This window comes from Nilaparvata lugens, chromosome 2 (genome assembly GCF_014356525.2).
Source record: "Nilaparvata lugens isolate BPH chromosome 2, ASM1435652v1, whole genome shotgun sequence".
NCBI classification, from domain to species: Eukaryota; Metazoa; Arthropoda; class Insecta; order Hemiptera; family Delphacidae; genus Nilaparvata; species Nilaparvata lugens.
This window is the reverse complement of record NC_052505.1, coordinates 6,190,677-6,217,537: the sequence shown is the minus strand read 5'-3', so window position 1 is coordinate 6,217,537 and position 26,861 is coordinate 6,190,677. Positions and strand designations below refer to the sequence as shown.

General features: G+C 35.0%; 1 long non-coding RNA gene across 1 annotated transcript; it reads left to right on the top strand.

Annotated features, from left to right (window-relative positions):
* Positions 1–2,951: 2,951 nt before the first annotated feature.
* Positions 2,952–23,204, top strand: LOC120349769. Its single transcript, XR_005570401.1, has 3 exons — positions 2,952–3,254; positions 20,104–20,110; positions 23,194–23,204. It is a non-coding gene; the product is annotated as an uncharacterized LOC120349769 (long non-coding RNA).
* The last annotated feature ends 3,657 nt before the right edge of the window (positions 23,205–26,861 follow it).

Below are 26,861 nucleotides of genomic sequence, written 5' to 3'. Positions count from 1 at the left end.
TCAGATCACAGAATAAACTCAATAACACAAAAGTTTCAGATTTTAGAAACCAATTTATAAAATATTATTATTTGTTCTGCACTTGGAAGTCAATTATTATTAATGAATATCGGGGCACCGTGTTTCGCTCGTTATTTACTTATTGATAAACAGAGCAAAATTTTTCAAAATGATTGGGGAAGGACAAAAAGGCACAGCCCAAAACTGTTTCTTCCCCGAATTTTGATTTATACACTATAAATGGTCCAAAAAGTAGGTTATGTTTTATACACTTGAATCCAGGTTTTCAGTCAAAATATTTAAAAACAGAAAAGTTCTAACTTAGATTGTTTACAAACAAAATTGAATAACAAAATAACACTCACTAATCACTTAAAACTGTAAAATAATGATTAACTTTGAATATTATGATATACTCTAATTTAGAGTGATAAACCATGTCATGTCAACATGATTATTTGATAGAGTCTATTAAAATTTCTAGATAATATTTCTCGCAAGATACGGTAAGCTGTTTGAATGATTACACAGCTTATCTCCCACACGATGAAATATGTTCTTCCAAGGATGAATTATCCTTTGAATGTCCTTCAGCGAGTTTTTCCAGGGATGATACCTAGTGCAATCGAATCTTTATATTATAAACCTACTATGTTCTGAATTTCGTGAGAATCGTTAGAGCCGTTTTCGAGATCCGGTGAAATACAAACATCTAAACATCTAAACAACTAAACATCTAAACATCTAAACATCTAAACATCTAAACATCTAAACATCTAAAAATCTAAACATCTGAACATCTAAACATATAAACAGAAATTGCTCGTTTAATAGTATAGGATGTATATGCCTCTATCAAAATAAAATTGGTATATCACTTTTACATCTCGTTCAAGGTTATACGGATTTTTACTGTGCAAACCAGCTGTGACCTAAAATTTAGTTATGAAACAGAATACCGTATTATTAGTTCTATTTCATAAATTTAAATTCATATTATATTCAGTATAGAATCCCAGAAAGATTTGGAATTTTTGACAAGATGAGGAATTTTCAAAGTTTTTTAAAATATAAGGCACTTCTTATTATGATTGGCTGAATGTTTAGCTCAGTTGAAGGTAACGGAAGTCACATGAAGCTATCTATCTAAATGCAATGCAAAGAGCATAGCAAGCCATCCTGCACTCAGCAGACTGCCTGATGGGTTAATCTTGCAATAAATAAAGATAATGGCTCACCGAAGCAATACAACCGAAAGGCGTGCTTTACCGTAGTCAGTTCACAATAACGTACATTAGGACAGTCTTTGAGTGAAAAACGGTAAAATTATGGATATAGAAGGGATGAATACACACTAATCTTAGCCATTTGGATGATTTATTTTGAACATATTAGCTGTAAGGAGCTGTGGAGGGGAGATGAGTGAGAGAGTAAAATATAGAGGAAGTAAGAGGGAGAGTATAAGTGTGATATAAAAATATGAAGAGGAAAACATAAGGAGAGGTGACCAGCACGTGACTTGTGTAGAGGAAGAGCGACAAAATGTATGAAGATGCAAATGAACATTAAGGGAAGGGAGAAATGACTTGAGAGAGTGTGACAGAGACAGAGAAAATAATGTTCAAAATGTAGTGTAAGCACATATCATATCAAGATAACCTCAAAAGACCAAACTCCTGCTTTGTTAATTCCCACCTGAACTCATATTTGACAAGAAGTACATTTCCACTTATGTAGTGTGACCTTGTGACCTCACATATTTGTGTTAATAGCCTTCCACTTCTCAAAAGTAATTAAATTATTTTTAATGAGTTTAGTGTTGAGCGTGCTTCTCCGGAAGCTATGCAAAATTGGCTATGCGATTAGGTTCAAAATGTTTTGTAAGGTCTATCCTTGCCTTCTTCAACAAACGTTGGCTGAGAGGTGAGAGATAGACAGTTAATGCAGACAATTCCTAAACATTGTATTTCTTATTTCAATCCAAATGAATGTTTATTCATAAAAATTTTGTTTAAAATTGTTAATAATATGTGAATCAGTAGAACCCACCCACTCAGCGAGTGATCGGTCTGTCTCCGAACTAGAATAAATGTCAATCAATATTATTATTAGTCCTAATCTATTCCCACTCCCCAATCCATTCAAGAGTTCAACAAAGTAGTTCTATTCTTTCTAATGATAACTGATTTATCACATTCAGGCCCGGTTGCACGAAAGCCTCTTAAATTTCAATCGTGATTAATTTCTCAAGAACCAAGCAGAGAAGGCTTTTTCGAAAAAAAGGCTTCTCTGATTGGCTCTCGTGAAAAGCCTTCTATGGTTCTCGAGAAATTAATCACGATTAAAATTTAACCGGCTTTTGAGCAACCGTTACTGTATTAATTAAAAAATACAGTGTTTTAATTTATTACTTTTTCATAATCGATTTAATTTGTTTTATAACTCAATTATTGTTCTAATAGTGCATTTCTGTGATGACAGGCTCTCAAATACGTGGTAGGTCCAGAAAGTAAGTTCCGTTTGATAATAAAATTAAATTGTGTACAGATACAGAAAAGTTATTTATTGCACAAAATTCTACAATTCTTAAACTACTTTTCCACATAACTACCGAAATTTTGCAGACATTTGTCATAGCGTGGCACAAGTTTTTGTATGCCTTCTTCATGGAAATTTGCCGCCTGTATCTTCAACCAGTTGGGAACAGTTTCTTCCAGCTTGTCGAAATTTCAGTTTTCCGGTAACAATTTCATGCATTTGTGATAGTGAAATTTGGGGAAATTCCATAGCGAGAGCACTAATTGTAAACCTTTGGTTTTCATGGATCTTGTCATCAATCGCGTGAACCAGTTCTTCTGTAACCAAAGATGGACGCCCACTTCGTTCTTCAACAAGCACATCACTACGTCCGTCATTGAACTGACGGACCCATCTTCTCACCATCTTCTCACCATTGAATCACTCATCCCACTTTGTCCATAAACATCGCAAATTTTCCGATAAATTTCACTTGGGTTCACTTTCCTTGCATTCAGAAAACGAATCACAGACCTGATTTCACAAGCGGCGGGATTTTCAATCAACACTGATATTGTAAACAAACACAACTAAACGTACGTGGCTGACAGCGATCTCCAAATGGCGCACGTTTCTTCTCCTTGATACAAAGCGTCTACCGCACATGTGCGGAACTGCGATCGCAGCGCTGTAGCAGATATAAATTGAAACGGAACTTACTTTCTGGACGTGCTATCGTATTATCAATTCATTGAAATAATATTTTCATCATCCAATTTCTGGAAATACAGAATACAAACTATGGAAAATTGAACTGGAAAAGAGAAAGCTGCATTAGCTTCAAAGACTAACGTTCATGAAAATACTTCAAGCGTATTTTGCAGAGGTTTAAAGTTCCTTCAAAGTTTTTAACTTCAAGGCATCTCATTTATGGTTTCTCATTATTCTCTCTACTGAACTCTGAAAATTTCCAAGAAACCGTAAAGTTTTTACAAAAGCATTTCTTCGGCCACTTTATCTAACTCCCAGCATGCAATTCATTCCGTAGTGACAAGTTTATTTCAATAATAATTGGGTAGTAATCTAGTAATAGAACACGGAACTATAATAATTACTTAGCTTGGCTTGGAACGACTTGTTGATATATCTATGGTGCACATGAACTTGTGTTCGTAGCCAACAAACTGAAGCTGATAACTGGCACATGTTATATGACTCATGTGCAAGTGAGTTATGGCGATAATCATGTAGTGCGGCCACTATACGTAGTATAGTACCAGTACACCTATTATAGCATTACCGGTATTGGCTTAGGATACTGAGATATAGGGATAAGTATATCTACCGTTCTTGTAGAGTTGGTGGTGTGGCAGAGTAGCAATTATTTATACAGTGCAACTTCCATGTTGTAGACATGACCATTTAATGTCCTCTCTGTAGTGGACTATAGTAATCTTATACTGTAGAACAAGAATGATTCAAGTTCATGCCAAGCAACGTAATAGTTTGATTGTCATTCAATTATTACGATATTGGATCCTAGTTTATAATTTAAAGGCTTCAATATCCTAGATTTTGGTTTGTTGTTAGTTTGGTTCTTTGATGGGACAAGATTGGTTGTTTGTTTGGGTGATTGTCTGTTTGGTTTGTTTCATTGGTTGTTTAAATATATCAGTGGAAAGATTTGAATAGCTTGTGTGATTATTATTAATAGCAAACATTCTTCCAAGAAGATTTCAACCATATTTCAGGAGATTATGAAGAGTTTATTATTTCACCAGATTCATTTAATTTAACCCTCAATTACACGCATAGCGGCATAACGTACCGCACTCCTGCATATTCGTTCTTTTAAGGTGGCTTCAATAGCTACCATCTCCAGTGCTTCCACGTTTTCTTTCATCATACCTTTCCGTAGTAGATGACAGTGTTGGTGGCAGTCTGGGGGCGTTTCTTCGGTGTGCAGCAGACTGTTGAAGTGGAAAGACCTCATTTTTAAGATAGATAAACTTCACAATTGTACTCAATAATCTTTTCTTTTCATTATATTATCCTTTTTAAATGTTATTTTCCTTTAATGCTGAAGTTGATAACCACTTTTCCTCAAATACTAATATTATTATTTTGTATTTTCATATAAGCTTGTTTTCTCTGCTAAACCCACAATTATATTTTCCCAATATACAATGTTCTCAATGTCTATTTAAATGATTATTGTGAATGAATAATATCGTATCAAAAAAGTTTTTCTCATTTTCATCATCCATGTACAGCTCAAATTCTATGGAATAAGTTTGTGAAAGGTTTGAAAACACACATTTACATATAGTGGCACTCAGTACCGCGCGCGTGTAAAATCATTAGAAGGCGCCTAGCATGTAGTTGCGGTTAAATGAACGTGCTATTACTTTCACAATCTACTCATATGTATTATTAAAGTCCTTTCACGCTGATCAAAAATAATAATTCCTGTCAATATTTCTTTTGATGTTGCAAAACTTGATAATTTCAATTAAGTATGAATTCGGAAGAAAACTCAAGAAATAACTTGAAAAAGTTATGTTGTGTTGGTGTTTGGTACAGGAAATACTCAGTTAGAGGATCTACGCGCTATCATCTGAGGCCTGAGCTCTCTTAATATTAAAAGCTCAATCATCCGAGAATACGTGATTGGTTGAGCCAAGCTGCCCAATAACAACAGAAGGTCGATTGAACATCGACCGAACACTGAACATCGAGAGTTCGATCTGCCTACATTTATAAAACGTTTAAATGCGCAATCCAAACTTCATATCACGCAATCACTTCCCTTCTCATACTTCGTCCATGATATTAATGAAAAACAAAATGCAGGTTTGCTTCCGCTCCATTTACAGCCATTATCTTCCGAGTCTAAAAGATGTCTTAATCGTGAAGGCAGCTTTCAATAATGTCCGTCCATTCGTCAGACTAAAATGAGTGCGTGCTGCGACTAGCGTTCGTGGTTCACATCCTTTTAATGGTAGATTGAACGTTAAAAAACTACGTATTAAAATAAAATTTGAAAAAATGAATCCAGCGGGTGGTATCGTAGTCTTGGAAACGTTGATGAATGTTTAGCGTCGACCCGAATTGCGTGGAGTTGCGTGATGATGGATGGGACAAGAAGTGGAATCACGCACTGCAGTAATGTGCTGCTCTGGATAGCTACTTGGCGTTCCACTAATTAATTATTATGTTTTTGTTAATTTTGTAGTGTCAAAGTTACAGACCTGCTTGTTTGTTCGGCCTCTCTCATCCTCTCTTCATCATATTTTGTGAACTGATTTAGAGTATACGATATTTCATGTTGCGAATCACGTAACACGAACTTCAGAATATGAGGAAAAAATAAACATACCATTCAGAAACCATACAGAGGGAAATCAGTCATATCAATTCAGTAAGCCGTTTGGATACAACCAAAGTTTTGATGAAATTCAGACTTTAAAAATCACAAACAGTACTCGTGCATGTGCATAGATTTAATTATTAAAACTGGTATGACCGCTCCATTCAACTTCACATTGTAATAACTGGATATTATAAAACATATGGAGATTAAATGCAATTTCCTATGATATTTATATGTATTGTACATATAAACTACATAGACTTCAGTATATTCTTTGAACGTATCAATCAATATTCGAATAATCAATATTCATGATGTCGAGCAAATAATACTCTCAATGGCATACTCGGTATTTTTCATCAAGATATTCCCTCAAGGACAAGATAAAGCACACTTGGCTCTTGATGAATCGAATGGAGTTGGAAAGTGTTCCATTCACGGAAGACGCTGATAAGAAAAGTTTGAAAATGAATGGTAGTCCGGTGATTTGGTATCCTATTATTTGTGGTCCTGGTGATTATTTTCACCAGTTTAATTATCAATAGAATCTACTGAGGAAATGCGATTTCCACAAACTCAATTACTCATTATAACTTTCTTCCATGTACAGTGTACAATAATCAATTTCAAATGGATAGTCTGCAACAGAATAATAATTATACTTTCTCAAGATGAATAATTTGGTAGGATGAGTGTTAGGTCTTCCACTAAAAGTTACACGGCTTTAAGATTGGCTTGTACGCATGAATAATGCATGAAAAGGTGGGGCTGATATGGACAGAAGAATGTCTGAGCTCTGATTAAGCAAATGAGAGCGTAGACTGAGCAATCCTGTGCCTATTCTCTCCACATCAGACTCTCTTTACTAATGAAGGCCGGACTGTCAGCGCTCCCAGTCTAAAAACTGACCATAAATCTAGAAATTCTACTAAAGATAAAGTCATTAAATTAGCTGTAATTTGAATATTGACTTCCGAATCAGTAACATTATTTATTAGCCAAGTGATTTTTACTAAAGAGGTCAATCAACTGAAATAATAAAATGGGTGATAGAATTTACTGAGTTTGGTACACTTTTAACATAATCACCATCATCCAAACACAAGTATTATGATATTATTGGAACTATCATGTCATTACACTGTAGCATGTACATATTTCACAAAAATATTGTTATTCTGTTCAAAAACTGGAATCTGGAATAGTTGTAACTTCTTAAATACGATTTCTGCCCATGCCTTTTCTATGTAAATTTATATGATGATAGCTGAAATTTGACATTATCCGTTTTTCAAATGTAACACCTTTGAATTACTTACTCTTCACAATCAAAATGCATAGAAATTATAGCGAATCATCTTTTCAGGGTAAATAAAAACCTTCCAGAACTCGAGTTGATATTTATAAAACAAGAGATAAACCTCCAGAAAATGCAATGTCCACCTGGAATTTTCAGTTCCCATCTCAAACTAAAGACAGGTACAGTCATTGAAGAATTGACGTCATAGCCCAACAGAGAACTAATTAGTGGTTGCTGGTTGCAGATTATGAGTGAATTTAAAATGAACTCTTACAATTCACTCTTTCCAACTCTCAACATTTATTCATTACTTGTAGTTGAAACCTCTTCTACTATAACATTTCTTATGAAGAGCTTTATCATCACTCCTAACAAGCGTGTATGTAAACGATGTTTGTTTCTTTTTACATGTGACCCGACACTTTATTTGTTCGGTATGAAATATTTTGAATAAACAGTTTATTAGCTGAATGCTGTTGTTTGTTTTGGATAAGTTTTGGGATGTTGAATGGTTACTGCCGTAAGGTAAGAGAACGGTTAGTAGGATAAAAAGAATAATAAAAAGAAGGATTGGACAGATAATGGTCTCTAATCATGTTCCTACTCCTTTCAAGCTCTTACCTATACATCAATACACTTTCTTTACCTTTCTCTCTCTACTGGTTCAGTCTTCCATCTCTTTTCTACCGAAAATGGCTGGACACTTGCAGTGCGTGCTGCCTAATTTCACAAACACAAATAGTGTTCTTTTGTGAGTAACAAAGCACAAACGCATGGAGAGGCGAACATTGTTCCAATAATGAATCACTCTGTGGCGGCTGCAACCCTTTTCGTATGCAAACATTACTTATGGCGCTGGCCTGGCTCTAAACTCCAAAGCACGGGCCTCCTAATGAGCGAGCACCCATAAAAATGCCGACAACACATGTCTCTACGTCAGAATGGTAATTCCAAAATATTTCACCAAGAATAATTATTATTGTTGGCTTTCTCACACTCTCTCACTCCCTCTTTCGCGAGGTCCCGTGGTTTTGTTCGGGCTCAATCATTAGTAGTGTACCACTTTTGTAATGTAATCGGTTTAGATTTGTTTCACAGTGTTTTGGTCCGTTACATGGACCCAAGTTTACACAAGTTTTATCGCCTCGTAACTTTTCGACTATCATCATCGTCGTTGTGGGTATTTTCTACAATACTCATTCGATTTTACGATTCCGAAATATTTGTGCTTTGCATATAACTACGGCCAGTTCGAACGTGTGTGTTATTTATAATATTTTTTCTTACTAGCTCTTGTTGTAGCTGTGACTGGAGAACATGACAACGCTCTTTTGCGATAGCGTACGAATTGGAAAATATATTTATGCGCCATCAACATAGAATGAATGGAATCGATTCCAGTCGCCCACAACCATACTAATCGACTACTCAATTGATGTTTCTAGATAACAGTAAAACTAACAGAAACAACCCTTTGCAAGGTTCTTCTTTTACTAATATCTCCTGGCTCTATGGCATTTCAATCACATAATTCTTTGCATTGAATGTTTTATAAGCCTACTGGGGTGGTCTATCCCATGCCCTAAACATTCAGATTATGGGGTTCTTATTGGATTTTAATATTATATTTGATGAAAAGTGGGAATAGAAGTGAGATATTCCGTGATAAAAGTGGGAATATACAGTACTTCAGAATGAAATGTCTTCAACATTCGATAAATACGCTTAGTTACTAGATCCATTTTTCAAAAGTGTCACTTGGGTTCAATGAAACGTGTTCAAAAATTGGAATTGAAAGATATTGAAAAAAATAAATAGATAGGGAAATATTTAGTGATTCTCGCTGATTGGAAACCGGAGCTTCTTGATGCTAGTCTATTTGCCTAGTTCTTCTGACTAATTCTGTTGGTATACCAAGGAGGCTCATTTTTCGATAGTTGTCCCAAGATTGTAACATTTTTCTTCTCAAATAACGTGCTGATGGCGGATTATAAAATACTGTTCGAATATGCTAATAAGCGCATTTTTACGCTCTAGGCTCTAACGCAAATAAATTATTTTATTACATCTGGCCTTCGCTGACTTCTATATAATTTATCTCGACTCTAGAGCTAATTTATAAAATACACTATCGAGAAAACATACGACCTTTCATCGAGGCGATGAAAGAAACTCTTTCACCGGCCTGTGATCGAAGTTTCGTTTATAGCTAAAACGCATCACATCCCATACTAGTTATAGTCTTCGTTTCATGATTTATGCTCACAACATACTCCTGCTAATTGCCAACAATGTTCAAATGCTGCATGTGAAAAATGGAAGAAAATATTCACTTGTTATTTATTATCTGCATCACCACCATCATTAACATATATATTATTAAGAGTATATAGGAGTGGTATATAGAAGCATAGATGAATAGGTATAGAAGTGGTCTAGTATCACCACAGAAGTAGGGTGACAAAGGCAGCATACAAGTGAATTTGATTTCATATTAATGTGAAAATAAACTTCGGCGATTATAACCTCATATTCTAATCTCGATCATTTCGACAAAGAATATAATTTTCAGTATGACTTCTACATCTTTTCAGTCCTTCAATTTGTGAAACTGTGAAAGCATTGGTATTATTCTCCAAAACCTTATTTTCAAAACAGATACATTTTGAGTATTGATGAATACTTCATACTATACTGTACATTATACTTGTATGTAGACATCCTCTCAGAAATAAAAGTATAATTTTCGCCACACTGCACAGAAAGCAGCTGTTTTCCAGTCCCTACGTAGATCTGAAAGACCTTGTTTGCAGACGACGTCAGAAAAGGGTTTCTTTTCCGGTCTAGGCCAGAAAGTTGTCTCTTTCCAGCCGCTCATGGAAGTAGTTAATAAGTCATCCGCTAGATCGGGCGAGTGTCCACTTTCATCATCAGCTGAAGTCGCCATGATTTCAGTTCCAGTTTCGAATCAAACTAATTCGCTTCGCAACCAGTTTTATTCAATTATTTATTGTTGATTAGTGCATTCCGAATTTTCAAAAATGCTTGAAGATGACTGTGGTATTCCAAGTGAAATTTTAAAGGAATCTGAAATCCTGACTGCAAATCTTCTACCACTAAAATCAAGAGATATGTACGATAGCTTAACGAGTATTCTTTATTTTGTATTCTTTATTTTGTATTCTTTATTTATTTTGTCAGCAATACCTGTAGTGTGGCGAAAAATATCGTTCGCACCACGGGCAAAAATGTTTTTCCAGCTCTCAATCTTTTCTAGTCCTCGGCCTACGGCCTCGGACTTGAAAACCGATTTCGAGCTGGAAAAATCTCATTTTCTGCTCTAGGTGCGAAATATACTATTTCAGTATGACTTCTACATCTTTTCAGTCCTTCAATTTGTGAAACTGTGAAAGCATTGGTATTATTCTCCAAAACCTTATTTTCAAAATAGATACATTTTGAGTATTGATGAATACTCCATACTATACTGTACATTATACTTGTATGTAGACATCCTCTCAGAAATAAAACTATAATTTTCAGTATTCAACATTTGAAACTCAGTTCAGCACAGTTTCAATTTTGCAAACATCCAAATTCAATTCCTATCCAAAGACTAGAACCTTTTTATATTCATATTCTCGATATTCTGCTGTAGTTCTTAGTATTTTTGGTCTCTATTATAATATTCTAATTGAATGTTATCATAGTTTTATTTACCTCTATAGATTATTCCAGCCACGAAAAACTATCAAGGTTGTCCATTCATTATCCTATATAGAGCTTTTGTTTTTTGAAATGATAGGCCAGAGTAGAGACGAAGGTGCCATGATCGCACATGCATCTACTCAAAAAAGCGATTAATTTTTTAGGAGGCGGTAGCCGGCCGGGTTCGAGACGTGAATAGAGCTTACGTTTTTGAGGGTGCAGCTCAAGAGTACAGATCAAGATAAATGTGGGTAACGACATTGAAGCCGCGCCTTGTAATTAGAGTTGCTGTTAAGGTGTTGTATTTTGATGAAGCGCAGGGGGGGGGGTTCAGGAGGGTACACTGGTGTGAAGTCAGGGGGAGGGAAGATCTGTGATATTCGAAATTTGCATGCCTGCAGCACATCCTCCCGCCACGAGAATTAAGAATGATTGTTATAGTGGTGATTGTGGTCATAAATAATCCTTCAATTTTCTTTGCATCTTTCGTACACCTTCTGTCCTTATACGAGGAAAATTGGGATTCAAATAGAAATTGATTTCTTTGCCCACCTCTCTCTCATTCACTCTCATACTCTCTCTCTCTCTTTTCTTCCATTCTCCACCATATTTGCTCAAACATCATTAAAATTCTCTCTCTGATAAATGAGAAGTACCTCTTTGGCTGGCGTTAAAATGTAAATACTGTATTATAAGAGGCAGGGCGTTGGAAATAGTTATTTGTATATCTAGAGTGAAAAGTACGACTTTTTCTCCCTGAGGGAAAAAGTTTGAAGCCCGAGGCGAAGCCGAGGGCAACAATTTTCCTGAGGGAGAAAAAGTATTTTTCGCTCGTGATGTACACAACATTTTTCCTCCATCTACATTTTTTTATAGAAACTGCAAATTAAATCATTCTAATAACTTACGTATTTGTGACATTGTTTCCTAACAACATAACCTAAAATCTAAAACGTAGAAACCGGTCGTCTGATAGGCACTGCTGATTGCGCTATCTATCGGCCAAGTGTATCAGCTGGGCTACCAAAAATGGCTGACTCCAGATCACGCGTTTCAGATTTGAATTGCAGAATGCAGATCAAAAATATTTGTTGGCTGGTATTTTGAATAGAATAAAATATTTTAAAAATTGTATAAATTTCTATCGTCTACTAATATTAAGAATATAATATCATACAAACATATATTTCATGAGTTGATCAAATTTCTGGTTGTGGTATTGAATTCAGTTGACTCAATGACAGACACCTCTATTACGCTTTCTCATCTGAGCTTAGACCTTCTAACCTATCCATGTAAGTTTTTAAAATAGAGATGCTTCCCATGTTATTTAAATGGAGTCACTTTTACTCCCTAGGGAGTTTTTCTGTTTTTTACTACCTAGAGCGGACAAGTGACACTTTAGTATTATGTTTCAGGGAGTAAAGTAAGTACTTTAGACAGTAGGTGGAGGAAAAAGCCTTTTCTGTTAATTTGCCCTCATACTTCCGCTTATAATAACACTGATCTCAGTAAGTAAAGCTATCCACTATCAATTCATCAAGTAGTTCATTGTGTAATCCTCATAATTGAGAATTCCCAGAATCATTAGCATAATAATACTATTGTCAAAATGTTATACTTACATTTAATCAGTTATAAATCATTGTATTGCATAACCTTTGATCCTTCCTTGCGGAACGTTTCAAATAAAGGCTCTCATTTTTTATTTGATAGTCCATTACTTTGATCAAAATTTGGTTCTTAGTTTCCCTATTATTTAGTTCTAAGCTGGTAGCTGTCGCAAAAATTAAGCTCACAGGTTTCTTATTATTTGATAATCTCCTTCAGCTGAAGCTGGAGCTCAGCTTCAAGGCTCCCTATTAGTCGAAAATCAGATTCCAATTTTTCAATTATTGTCTAGAGTACAAATCTTTAGAGTTTCATAGATTCCGAAACTACTCTTTCGATAAGTAAAATCTATTTCCACCAGCTCTGGCTAGTAAGTTTATTCAAAGTTAAGATAAGATAAGATATATTCATTGATAATTGTTACAAGAATGTTGTTGCCTATGGTAACATTTACAAAAATTAATAATATAAAATTAAATCAAAGTTGAGAGATAAATAATTATTTAACAGTTCCTCATCAGTATAACAAATATTACAATTACAAATATCAAAGAAAATAATATAGTATATATTGAGTCATCAACATTATACTAGATCACATTAGCAATACTAGAGGAAAGAAAAGTTGTTATTTGCATCCATGTGGAATGAAACTTATCATGAAAGTATACCATGAAATATTAAACTTCACAATACAATACAATAGAGGCTCCCTAAAGCTCACAATAATTCTGTAAATCTGGAGAATATATCGCTTGGAGCATCTCGCGCTCAGCTCACCTTAGAGCTCGAATGTTGTGATCGTCACATAGTCACATGCTCCCCTGTCTTGGTCACTGCAATGTGCAATGCAACTGCAATTGAAGATGTAATGGCAAGATGTGATTACATGCTTGTCTGTAAAAGGAAGACACACACTGGCCGCCCGAAATTCCACCGGTGCATTGCACCACGCACAAGCGTGCCTTCTCCACGTATGCAGTGTGTAGCGGCCTTTAGCGCTCATATTTCGCTTTGAATACCTGCTAAAGTTCCATTTATGGCCAGCCAGTCCATGTCCAACTTCGCATCATCATGGCGTCGTCGACGTTTACATACTTGCGTCGGTATGTCGAGCATCAGCTTCAGTTTATAAGTCTTCATCTCAGGGCAAACTTGGTGAAGTCATGCTGTAAAAAGCAATACAAATGAGTTCAACAACTGCGTAGGATATTAAAATAAACGTGAAGTCTACTTGTACGATGTAACGAAGAAGTAGGTTGGATTGTGTACTTGATTATTGAAAATTGCATAATGTATTTTTGAATTTTCTCTAGAGTTTATTAGAAAAATATTTTCCCGTTCATTGTTAAGTCACTGCACCTTTCTCCCAGTCAGAAATAAAGTCCTACTTCTGTAGTAAAATGGGTTTGAAATAAGGCTAAAGTTAAAATAAAAAGTTAACGACTATAAGAACTGAAGTTGACAAACAACTTGTTGGAAATTGAAAAAATGTCACAAGAGTATTGATTTTTGATATTAAAGTAGGAGTCTATATTGGAGAGCTGTTATGATAAATTAGCGCTGTATTAGACAGAAGGTAGTGTTCAAAAAGATAGATCTGCACTTATTTCCAATAAGCTGTTCTATCTTTAATAAATACAACTGAAAATCACCGCTACTTTTGGAAAAGTCTGATCGCAGCTGTGTCTTTTTTGATAAATTGAAGGAAAACTTATTGCAATAGACATTTTTTTACAGTAACACAAAAATAGTATTGTCTTTCTTATCAGTATTAGTCAATACGGTAAGTTTAATATCATAATATCAATATTTAATATAGTATATAGAGGTCAAGAGGATCGAATAAATCCTATTATATTAAGCGAGCAATTTCTTTTTTTATATATCTGGTTATTTTTATATCTGGCTTTTTTATATCTGATTATTTATGTTTAACGGATCTCGAAAACGGCTCCAACGATTTTCACGAAATTTGGAACATAGTAGGTTAATAATATAAAGATTCGATTGCTCCAGGTCTCATCCTTGGGAAAACTCGCTGAACGACATTAAAAGGATAATTCATCCTTGGCTGAAACATCTATGGATAGTAAAAAAGTGAGTATGTGAAAATTCAAAATATCACATCTCCGAAATAATTCATAAGATGACGTATAGCCAGCTGTGAAATATAAACACGATCATTTTAGAGAACTGTGTTCTGTTTATCAATAAATAAAAATAATGAGCGAAGCTCGGTGCCCCGATATTTAATATTATTCGCCGACGTTTATGATGTGTAAATTTTTGCATTATTTGTGGGTTTTTCAGTACCTGGTTTTTAGGAAGATTTAGTACCGTAACAAATTTGTGTTGTTCAACTATAAATGTTTTAATGTTTCAAGCCCATGTGATTATACCTGTTAAACAGCATCAAAGTAATGAATAACAATCAGATAACAGGATAACTGTTAAACAGCATATTATTTGTCAAAAGCAGAACCCGGATTTGTAGCAAGTTTTGAATTAGTTTGGGAAAAATATATATTGCTGGAATCTGAGTCTCAAGTATTTTATGATTTTATCATGTGCTGTAGATTATTTGTCGCTTCTCAAGGACTAAGATGTTGCCTTCTCACGTTGATATCTTATCTAAATCTTAAATGCGATTAAAAGGGAAGAAACATTTATTTGGTTCCCTCTGACATTACAAGCGAAAGAGAATTTCAAGTGTAGCATGAAATGATTCGAATCAAGGCTGCCAGTTTATTACAAATTTTACAACTATGTTACAAACTAGGATACAAATCTTGAGATGGAGGAAGATGAAAATATGTTTGATGAGTGGGTAGAAAGTATTATTCATGTGAATATTACTATTCAAGAAGGATGAATAAATAAATATATCACTGTTTTCAGTCAGAAAAGTTTTAAAGTAAGAATACCCGTGTATTTAATTTTTAATTTTCAATTTCCACTTGCTACTGTCTGGTTTATTAAGATAACCATACATTAAATCTTTAAAGTGGTTGGAAAAAAGTGGTAATGATAGAAGCTTAGCATTTAAAAAGAAAATATCATTGTCTATACTACAGCAGTATGCTTACAATATCTTAATTCAAATACAGAATAGAAAAGAGCTCGAGTATTGTAAAAGTGGACAGAATTCTCAATCAATGAAATATTACAGTAAAGCTTCCTGCTATTAATTCATTCATGCACTAGTAGGTGACCCATGTTCCTCAAGGGTCTAATTGAAAACTTGACAAACTGAAATATTGAAGAGTTTAAAAAAAGTTCTATAGCCATCCTCAGTAAATTAAGAATCTATGTAAAAAATTTCAAGTTAATCAGTTCAGTAGTTCAGACATGATAATGCATCATTCGTGAATTTCCTATTCCCTACATTTATAAGCCGATTCTTCCCTTTATTGCAATATTACAGATTATTGAGGGAGGATATTCCGTATATCCCTGGTATTGAGAGCGGTTAAGAGATTTAACGGCGATTAAGAGACTGTCACGTTCTCAAAGACCGAGTTTGCAAACATTTTTGTTTCAAAATTTCATCAATCTCTCCCAGTAGAATATTGTGAATAGTCTGCTCTATGATCTATGAATCCGATTCAGATTTTAAGCAATTTGTCCGACTTACCTATCAACAGAACTACATACACAATCCAACTAGCAATATTCAGCTTGATCTATAAATCAAATAGTTGATAGACTATTAGGAATCATAAAGAAAAATAAATAAGGTTATGGCTAACAAGTTTTTTTCTATAATTCCAAAGTTCGTTCTTCATCCGAAGAAGGCCGTTATTATTAATTATTATTATGGCTGTAGAACGCCAAAGTTTTGCTGGCTCTTTTCCTGCACACGACAAAAAGAGAATGGCAACACACACTTTATTCCATCTACCATGAATATGGTGGAACTCTCCTTCGTGTAATTGGTTTAAAATACTTATAAACCAATGTCATATAAATGTATTCAAAGATAAAATATATATTTATTCAATAACATTAAGCTTGATTGTGAATGCTGTGAACGGATTAGCGAGAGAGCATCACAGGTCAGGAGAAGAGCTTGTGTTTAGAAGTCTGTTCTACAGCATACTTGAGTTATCTCCCCTCATATCACTCCGATATTATAATGCTAGACAAACGAGAGGTCGTGTAACTGGTCCACCTTGCTGTATACGGACTCATCAAAACTTAGGTTCAAGATTGTAGGTCAAATTCTTCGCACATGAAGAATGCTGTTACAATACAGATAATATTATTTGTAAACAGACTATGATATTCTAATCTATATGGAATTATCGAGAAGTAATATGGATAAATTGAAATTCCGAAAATAAAATATGAAAAGGCAACTAGTCGAGATTTGCTATCTCACTTGAGATTATCACTGCGTTAATTTCTGTGGCTCACCATGTAGCCAAAATCGCTGATATAACTTTGGGATCAATACTTTTTAGGACATACCTTTTAAAGGGTTCCGACATAAGAGGGGATGGGTCTTCGCAGGTAAGAATCAGGTGTCTCCAACAGGTTGTTGGAAACACAAGGGCGTTGAACATATAGAATTAGCGACCCAGTTGTAGTGCTATTCAACTATGTATAAATATTTATTCAATATACTTCATGTGTTTATTTATTCAGATTTTGAAGCTAAACTACTATTTTCGCTACTTGATCAGGAAAATATGAATTTCTAGTTTCAAGAAATCAAGAAACTCAGATCTGATAACATTTGGGAAGAGAGGCCTTCCGAAGATGTCAGTAATGAAAATAGATTGTTGTGAACCTGTCAAAAGGGCCGACTATCGTTTGCTAATCACCTCGCAGGTAGGGACCCCAGACTTGGTCCCAAAATTCCTCTTCCTAGTTTTTTTCCAAAATTCCTGGTCCCAAAGTTCCGGTCACCCCCAAAATCCTATCAATATAAGCATTATATTCATTAGTCGAGTAATAACATCACTTTATTTCAGTTCCATATTCATTTTCTATGAATAAAATTGAATTTCAGTTTCAAATTTTGACCCAAAAAAGTTCTCCATCTGACCGAAGTTGACCACCGAAGTTTTAAAATCATTTCATATTTGACAATCCAATGGGGTTGTAGCGTCTGTGGAGATTCTAGGGGTGAATTAAGCGTTTCAAATGGAAGTTCAATAATGTAAATTATCAAATAGGTCTGTCGGATGTGTTTGAAAGAATTGAGTGTGAACAGAAATTCATAGATAGATTCCACTGGTATTTATTTCATAATGCATCCATTTTCAATGGGTTACTCGTCTATAAACTATGAGAATCGCATTAAATGGCGAGATCTCAAATAGAAAGATCAAAGCTAGAATATGAATTCATCTCATTGCCAATTTCACTATTTTCTCCTATGTTCACTAGAAAATATCGTCTGTTCCCCTGATGCTGATAGGACAAAAAAAGCCAGTGAATCGTAGATAGTGAATGGTCCTCAATGAGCACTCAACTTGTACTGATTAGTAATTTCCTTCTTTGCTGATATGAACTTCACTTCAAAGCTTCGACAAACTAGAAAAAGTGCAAAAAGTTGGTCAGACAAGGTAATAATGAATTGCTATTTTGGTGCTTGCTGAAAATGTATTCTGGTACCAGTCTGGACAGGTAGCTATGATAGAAGAGACACCAACTTTTTTGTGAAGCTGTTTTGGTTACAAGTGCATCATGAGAGGTGGCGCAAAATTTGAACCCGTTTTGGGTAAGGCTGTGGGTTTCCGGTCGGGTGGGATGCATTTTCGAAACCAGATCTGCATCAGCAATGGGTTGCTCGAATACAAGAACCCGATTTTCCAGTTGAAGGCAACCAAAACCTTTTCTACGCTGGACGCCGTTAGTCACAGTCAAGGCCGACCACTCGTCGCTCGACAACGCGGTTCCTATTTTCCGCACGCTTTTATTTTCTGCCGGACAGAAAATTCAAATCCGGTCGACGGTCCGGCCACACTTGTGGGTGCAACTTGATGCACCACTACAACCTCAATTCAAATTCCATTGAACTTTTCACAGCCGGTATGACGTCACCGGTTTATCCAGTTTGATTGATGAAATAATGTCGATGTACGATGTTGCTAGTCCAGTATGTGCTCTGCGGAACAGCTTGTCATCCATTCATACGAATATAGAAACTGAAACTTGCCAGTAGTTCTGACCGATGCACTTCGAATCGATGCACCACAATAGAAGATTCTTCACACAGCTGAGCATCAATCGATTTCAGCAAAAAATATAGAATAGAAACTTTATTGCAGTCATATCTGATGTCCTCAGATACAATACAAGAGTCAAATATATACAACATAATACTTGATTCAAAATACAGAGATATTACATCTACACTAAGTGTAAGTTACACTATAAGTTTGTTAGTGAGTTATATACTGTAATCTAGTAACAGATGATTCGAACATATCTTAAGGTGAGTACAGACTTATGCGCCAAGAACACGAGGATCTTCAAGTTCAGCGGAAGGGGTAGCAGTAATCCTCCCTCTCATAATCTTCGTCTTCGTATTGATCAATAACACGCGCATTTCACTTCTTTTCAGTCGATGCTAGGCTTATTATAATTTATAACTACTGTGTTTTACGACGTATATATATATAAGGTTTTTTGAAATTTTGCAATTTAAGGATTATATAAAAGGAAAAGGAGTCTCCTTCGAACGTCAATATTTTCGACCTGGAATTATATACATGTGATCAAGTGTACCTCCGTGCACTGGGAGCGCGACGTGGTTCCGACGTTCCGACCCTGAAAAGTCCAGATACTTTTCGAAATCCGCGCCGCGAATCTAGTGCACGGAGAGTAGGTAGGAAATTTCCCGCGCTTTGGTAATTTCGTAAGGGCTCGGCTGTTTCCGACCTCTGCTTTAGTAAACAGCCTGCTGTTCTGTCGCCCTCCAGTTCACATACTAATCAATAATCACCTAAGTTAATGGGATGTACCAACATTTTCTCTTTTTTCCTTGATAGTTCCTATTTTTCTGTTTCATCCACAACTGCCAAAAATAACAATTCTTCATCTGAGTCACCCATCACTAACGTCTTACCACTTTATCACACCCTCAAATTAGAACTGACTCCAATCAGAACTCCAATCTAACTTAGACAACTATGTCTCAATCCAAATCGCAATTGACAAATCTACGTCACAAATAACAAGTCCAAGTCGCTCGCAGTGCACGACCTTCTATTTTCCGCTCTCCTGCGCGCCGCGCCGCGTGGCACCGAGCTGCTCCACCGACCTAGTGCACACTCATCTTAAGAGGAGGCTGTGGTTTATAACTGCGCGAGGTCTACTGTTCGCAAAACTACTAGTTTAGCACATGAGCCTACGCGTCACGGTCATCTTGAGACTATGAATTCATTCATATTTTATCATCAACGCCCAATGATAACTGATAGGAGTATCTTTAATTAGTTAGTGTAGGGCCGACTATAATTCATTTACACAACTATTTTGAATCATTGATTCTTAATTCTTATTTTATTCAAAATCCTGCATATGTGATTGAGTAATTATTGTTATATTGCAATTAAGGTGACCGGAACTTTGGGACCAGGTATTTTGTCACTAACTTATGTCGGAATCCTTTAGTCCCAAAAAGTATTGGTTCCAAAGTTCCTAGCAGCTGCAAGATATTTGATTCCATTCATAACGAAGGGTGGATTGATAAATATGTAGATATAGTGAGATTCAAGCTATGAAAGCGTTACCAGCGAGTGAGTGTTCCTATTGCTCTTTCTAGATTGACCGGAACTTTGGGACCAGGTATTTTGCCACGAACCCTTTGTCGGAATATTTTGTCGGAACCCTTTAGTCCCAAAAAGTATTGGTTCCTAGCACCTTCAATTGATTATCATACAACATTGTAAATTCTTTAGTCCATGCTGACTCATTATCCACTCTCACCATCGCAAACATCAAAGATTCTCTAATAAGTGAAACTCATTAATGGAAGATTCATTAATTAAAATTTTAATTGAAGATGAAAGCGCTCCTTGGTGCGCTGATGACGTCAAGATTCAACTGATGATAAATCATCACAAATGAAATGTGCAAGCCATATTGTTCGTGGACTTGCCAATAAGCCAGGTGCAAGTGCATGATCAGCAGGTGGAGCAGACAGAACCTTCCCACGGCGATAAATCAGCACCGCACCAAAAGAGAGCTGGACGGACGGACGCACACGTGAATATTGTTCGGGACAGACGTCATCGGAGCTCACTGCATACTGTATAATAACGCACAACTGAAATGAAGGGGTTCAAGTCGCACTTGCCTCGGGCACTTGCGGTTACACCCTTGTAATCTACACCCACACCTGTAACAGGACCCGTTCCTACAACAACATCAGCTCTTGACCTAGCACCATCGCTCCTAACCGGGTCAAGAGGAGGATTGACCCAACAAAAATAATATCAACAACACTTCCATTGACCTGTTCACGAACCATTCAAATTTATCTCTGCCATAGTCCTAAATATTGCAACCAAACTAGCAATAAATCATAATCACGCCTACGGATCAGCGAGAAAACGATACCATTGAAAAAATCGAACCAAGAAGGTTGTGATTGCTGCCAGCACAGTATTGTTTTTATCGAATACCAATTTGGTTAGGTAATTTCCAAGGCCACTCTGTTCTTGAATGTTTCCAATAATAAATTGGTATCGGTCGGTAGCATTCCAGAGATGCCAGAGACGTTTAGTTGATTCAAACTATGAAATTGTAAATTACACTATTCTAACCATTTAAAACTCTCATCATTGATTTTCTTTACTTAGAATTACCTCCTTAAGCTTGGGATTGTAATGTTCGTTAGTAATGGAAGTTTTCAAGCAGAACATTTTCGAGTCTCATTTAAAGCTGAATAACAGTTCAGCCTCACGATAGAGATCAGGAGATTATTCATACAGAATTCATACAGCTTTTCATATAGAATGAAACATTTTTGCTTCAAATATTTATTCAATCACAAATCATAATAATTGAAAACTGATGATAAATGAGGATTACATTCAGCAATAACAATTATTGCAAGTCAAGCCTGAAGGTATCGGTTGGTAGCATTCCAGTGATGCCAGAGACGTTTAGTTGATTCAAACTATGAAATTGTAAATTACACTATTCTTACCATTTAAAACTCTCATCATTGATTTTCTTCACTTAGAATTGCCTCCTTAAGCTTGGAATTGTGATGTTCATTGGTGATTGAAGTTTTCAAGCAGAGAATTTTTGAGTCTCATTTCGAACTAAATAACAGTTCAGTTCCACGATAGAGATCAGGAGATTTATTCGATGCTTTTCATACAGAATGAAACATTTTCGCATCAAATATTTATTCAATCACAAATCATAATTGGAAACTGATGATAAATGAGGATCACATATTACATTCATTTACAACCATTGCAAGTCAAGCTTGAAGAGTAATGAGCTATTTTAGAAAAAACCTGGAAAATTAGGTAAAAATATCAAATATGTCACAAAATATAACTGATTCACATTCATAGAAGCTTCTGAATAATATTGACATTGATTCGTTACAAAATAATGATGAATCAATGTCAATATTGTTCAGGAGCTTCTATGAATGGGAATCAGTTATATTTTTATTATAAAATTTCCTAGTTGGAATAATCTGGATGCTGGATTATGTTCATTTACAATAACTCTATCATACTAATTGGATAGAAGTGATTAAATCATCAAAAACTTCAAGGATGGCGTTCAAAATCACGTGGTTATTATTTATTCGTGTTTTATGTTAGCCATCTACATTGAAACTGAATGTAAAATGTTGTTACTGTAATTGGATATTGTCAAAATGATCGTCTCAGTAAATTCCTTCGAAAATTAGTAGTTCAAAGATTGTACTTGTGAATCCTCAAAGTTAATCATGATCTCAATTTGCACATGTGAAGAAATATTGATAGGATATATTATTTGTTGTCATATTTTTGTATGTTGCAGGGCTGACGGCTGAGGCCCGGTTGCACAACAGTCGGCTAAATTTTAACCGTGATTAATTTCACGAGAACCAATCGGAGAAGGCATTTTTGAAAAGACGGCTTCTCTGATTGGATCTCGTTGAATTAATCATGGTTACAATTTAACCGGCTGTTGTGCAACCGGTACTGAGTGCTGTTTGATGAAGGAAAGCTGCTGTGAAGCTGTGCTGGAGTAGTTCCAATTCAGGCCACGAGAGCGCAGCACATACCGGGACGATCTCTTTCCACCAACAAAGCATGATCTTTGATACATTCACTTCATAACACCAGAAATTCAGCGGCTCTGACTAGAAAAACCGAGTGGGACACTACTACCTATTTGCTATTTTTATTGAAATAGTGAGCTAAATCTTAAGCTAAATTTTCTCTGTGGTCACTGGGAAGTCAATCAGGTTCCAGTATTCCAGTTGTTGCTTTTCTTTCATCCTTCTAGAACTCCAATTTTACATCCGGCGGAAGAGTGAATGTTTAGAAGAGCGTGTTTAGCTTGTACGAATGATTTCATGAAGTTTTATGCAGGATTGAGCAATAACCCAACATGATGGACGACTACAATCTAGACTGAAATGATATGAATACTGCAATGGACGAATGGACAAATACTGCAATGGACGAATGGACTACACATTATTGTTCAGACTATCACATTTATTGTTCATGAAACTTATTCTGCAGTTACATGAAGTTAAAGTACTCGTTGACTATGTTGGTCGTAGACTCAAATAATCAGAATAGGCCTATACAGTTTTATTTTTGTCAAATCCACGTTTATGGAGAAACAAGATTGCATTATGTGAATTGAAACCATGTTCTTCCTATTATTATGGTGAAGTTCCATAACATCAAAGCATATTATTCAAGTATCAATAAATTTTATCAAATGAATGGACTGAAGAAAAATTTTTCCTAAGATCTTCATACTCTTTTCAAATTTTATTGTCTTGATAGTTGCATTTGATCCATCATTCATTAAAAGACGTTTTTAGTCTAGAGGCATATAAGTCAAATTTTCACTATTTCAGGATGTTATTCATGAGCTTTTGATAAAGATTTTGAGAATTGAATTGAATTAAGGAAAATCAAACAGAAAACTTGAAACAATAGCCTAATTGATCAGAGAATAACTTGTATGCATCAACAACTTGAGGCTTGAGATCAACAATGCATATTAATTTTATCGATGATGATATTTTTTTTATTTATGATAAATTTATTTAGAGCTTTACTCGATTTGCCTGTAGATCAAGATAAGTTTATCTAGGATTGAGTTGATAGAGGTTACAGAGTTATATTTTTGGCGAATACATCATCTATACTAGTGGATGGATCAAAAATTGGTAGATGTGCTCGTCTTCTTGTTTGGGGATTTGATTTTCGTATATTTGAGAGATGCCCAATTTTGGCCCAATTTTTCAAGTTTATTAGGGAAATTATCCGAGCTTAGAATTGGCTAAGGCTACAAGCATACATTCCTCACTGAATAATTTTCTTCTAAAACATAGGTTCTTTTCCACTTAATTTTAATAATTCTCTCCCAAACATGTAGCAATTCAAGCTCTTAGTTTGATCATTATAGACATTAGTGTGGTTATCATCTTGTAATATAGGGTTCGAATCTCCAATGAGCAATGTACTTCAAAATTCAAATTTATCAGGATTGCGAAATTGTTCGATTTTTTACAAATAAAGCAAAAAATTCTTATAATTCAATGACCTTGTTTCAGTGACTTTACTTTACAGAGAATTCTTTTGATTTAGCAGTTGACTGAGGAGAATTTCAATCAATTTCAGTATAAATAATACGCTGATTCCGGATTCCGCATTCGTCAATAAACATAAATCTTTATGAATAGAATGTTATTACATTCTATGCTCTCTGATCCGCTAAGACAATAGGATGATTAATTTTTTATTTATTCTCATAGAGTAAGTTTATGGTACCTCACATATATTATTTGATTACCAACTCATTTCGCATCTAGAACATTTTTATACAGAAAAGATAAGATTAGAATGAGGTAGAGGATATTACAAAGCTTCCAAATATGTGATGGATAAAGATGATAGATATGATGGACGCATAGTACCCTTACCTACCCCCATCACTCACCCTTCATAGTTACCCCTCGTAATACGCCACTGGTTCTAATCCTGGTATGACTACAACACACTTCTCACTACTATATAACAACTATACAACTACTATACAACACTATTTCTCAAACAGTTCTAATTGAAGTTTTCATCTTTCTTTCCAACTTGACTCTTAAGTTTTCAACTTTTCTCAAACAGTTCTTATTGAAGTTCTCATCTTACTTTCCAACTAGATTCTTAAGTTTCCAACTTTTGGCATACTCTCACTAAAACTTGGAATTTCAAAATGAAAAATAATCATTGAAGTTGAAATTTTGTATCAGAAGAATTCTCAATTTCAATACAAACCTAACGAAGTTATTCAATTCCATTATTTTGAAAACATTTATTTCAGTTTAAAAAAATACTGGAGCAATCATCCTTGTAGTTCTTGAAAGATACGAGTATCTACTTGAAGTTTTCAGAGAGCCAAAATAACTAAATAACTGTTTTTGAGAAAACAAGCTATAGGGAATAGGATTCATGACATGATATTGTTATACGTTCTTCCTCAGTACTCTTCCACATGAAAATTTGAAGAATAAATTAATTTTTGAGAGAAAAAATGAATATGAATTATAAGTAGAAAATCAGAGTGAAAAATTTATTTGAAAAATACCATTACAAGATTGAGTTGTTTGTATTTACATTGTTGAACAATCTTCGGCTTGATTGATGAATTTAGAATCCTCAGTATTGCTTATGAAATTGTTTATCAACTAGCTAAAGTTTAGCTGGAACTAGAAATCACTCTTTCATTCATTGATATGTGGTTGTGAATGAAATAGATTATAACTAGCATTACTTGTGAATTCATGATACTATTCTCTAATACGGCTAATGCCAAACCAAAACTCATCAATGCAGTCGCATTTGTCTCTCAATTACAACCATTAGTAACAAACAACTTCAACAAAAATCGATCAATTTCCCATTATAAAAAACATATTACATGATTGTAGAAGGAAAAAATTAATTCTCGATAACCTAATAGTAAGATTTATGTTCTTATCATTTGGATGAATGCCCTGGACCCGAGAATATTCAGCGGAATTGTTTAAAAAGGTGGTTAAGAACTACCTTAACCACTTGATTCGCACACAACAGTGACAGCGAACGGTGAAAGATTTCAAATTATTCTACTCCCACTCAGCCCGGCCTATATTGACTATGATACTATTAGAATGATACCTTTAGAACTTATGGGAATTATATTTTCACTGTCCACTGTCACTGTTGTGAATGTGTGATATTCTTGTTAATATTGTCGAAGCTATCTGGCAGCGATTGCTTTTAGTTACAATCTAAGTTTTTATGAGATTATCCTAGCTTATCGTAAACGTAAAGTTTATCCTAAAACGTTCAGGGATTTCAATTTTCAGCTTCCTACACATAATCCCTATCAGTCATGCTTTTAAAATAACAGCTATGGCGTTTGAAAACATTTACTATTGACATCCTCCAAGTGAAGTTTAAGAGCTAACGTTAAAATTTATAAAATACAGTACTCTCATACTAAATCACGTCTACAGAGTATTCCTTTTCTCAGATAAGGTATGATTTGAAATTGTTATTATCACTCAACAGCATACTCACAAACGGAAATGGAACATTGTGATTGCTTATATCTGCCAGTTATCAGTTTACTATTTGTATTACCTACTACAAACGTATTGAGGATGAACTTATCGAATTCTCACCAATGAAGATTACGACCTTTCTGCAACTTCAAAAAGCCAGTGAAAGTATGAGCGTGTCAACAGAAATTTCAAATTCATATGGTGTTCAGAGTTGATACCCAAATGGAAAATAAATACTGTAGTTACATAAATCATTCGACTTGAATAAAATCCGATAATGGTCATGAGACATGAATACATTCTTAATGTTATTGGTTTGGCAGAGACTCCTCACGATAGAGGGCTCTCTGTGAATGTAAAGTGCCTTTATCGAGGAATATTTTCATCTCGCTTTAGATTGCTTTTATATCCATTTTCTAACTTCATTTTGATTCACCCACCTTTTTCTTAACAAAGAAGAGCTCGATAAACGATAAATGTGTGAACATATCGAAATATTGATAGGGTTGAAGTGAATGAAAGTAAATTTTCAAATTGTGGTACAATAACTTGAAAGAGATTAATGGAATACACTTTACACGAATATTCAACAG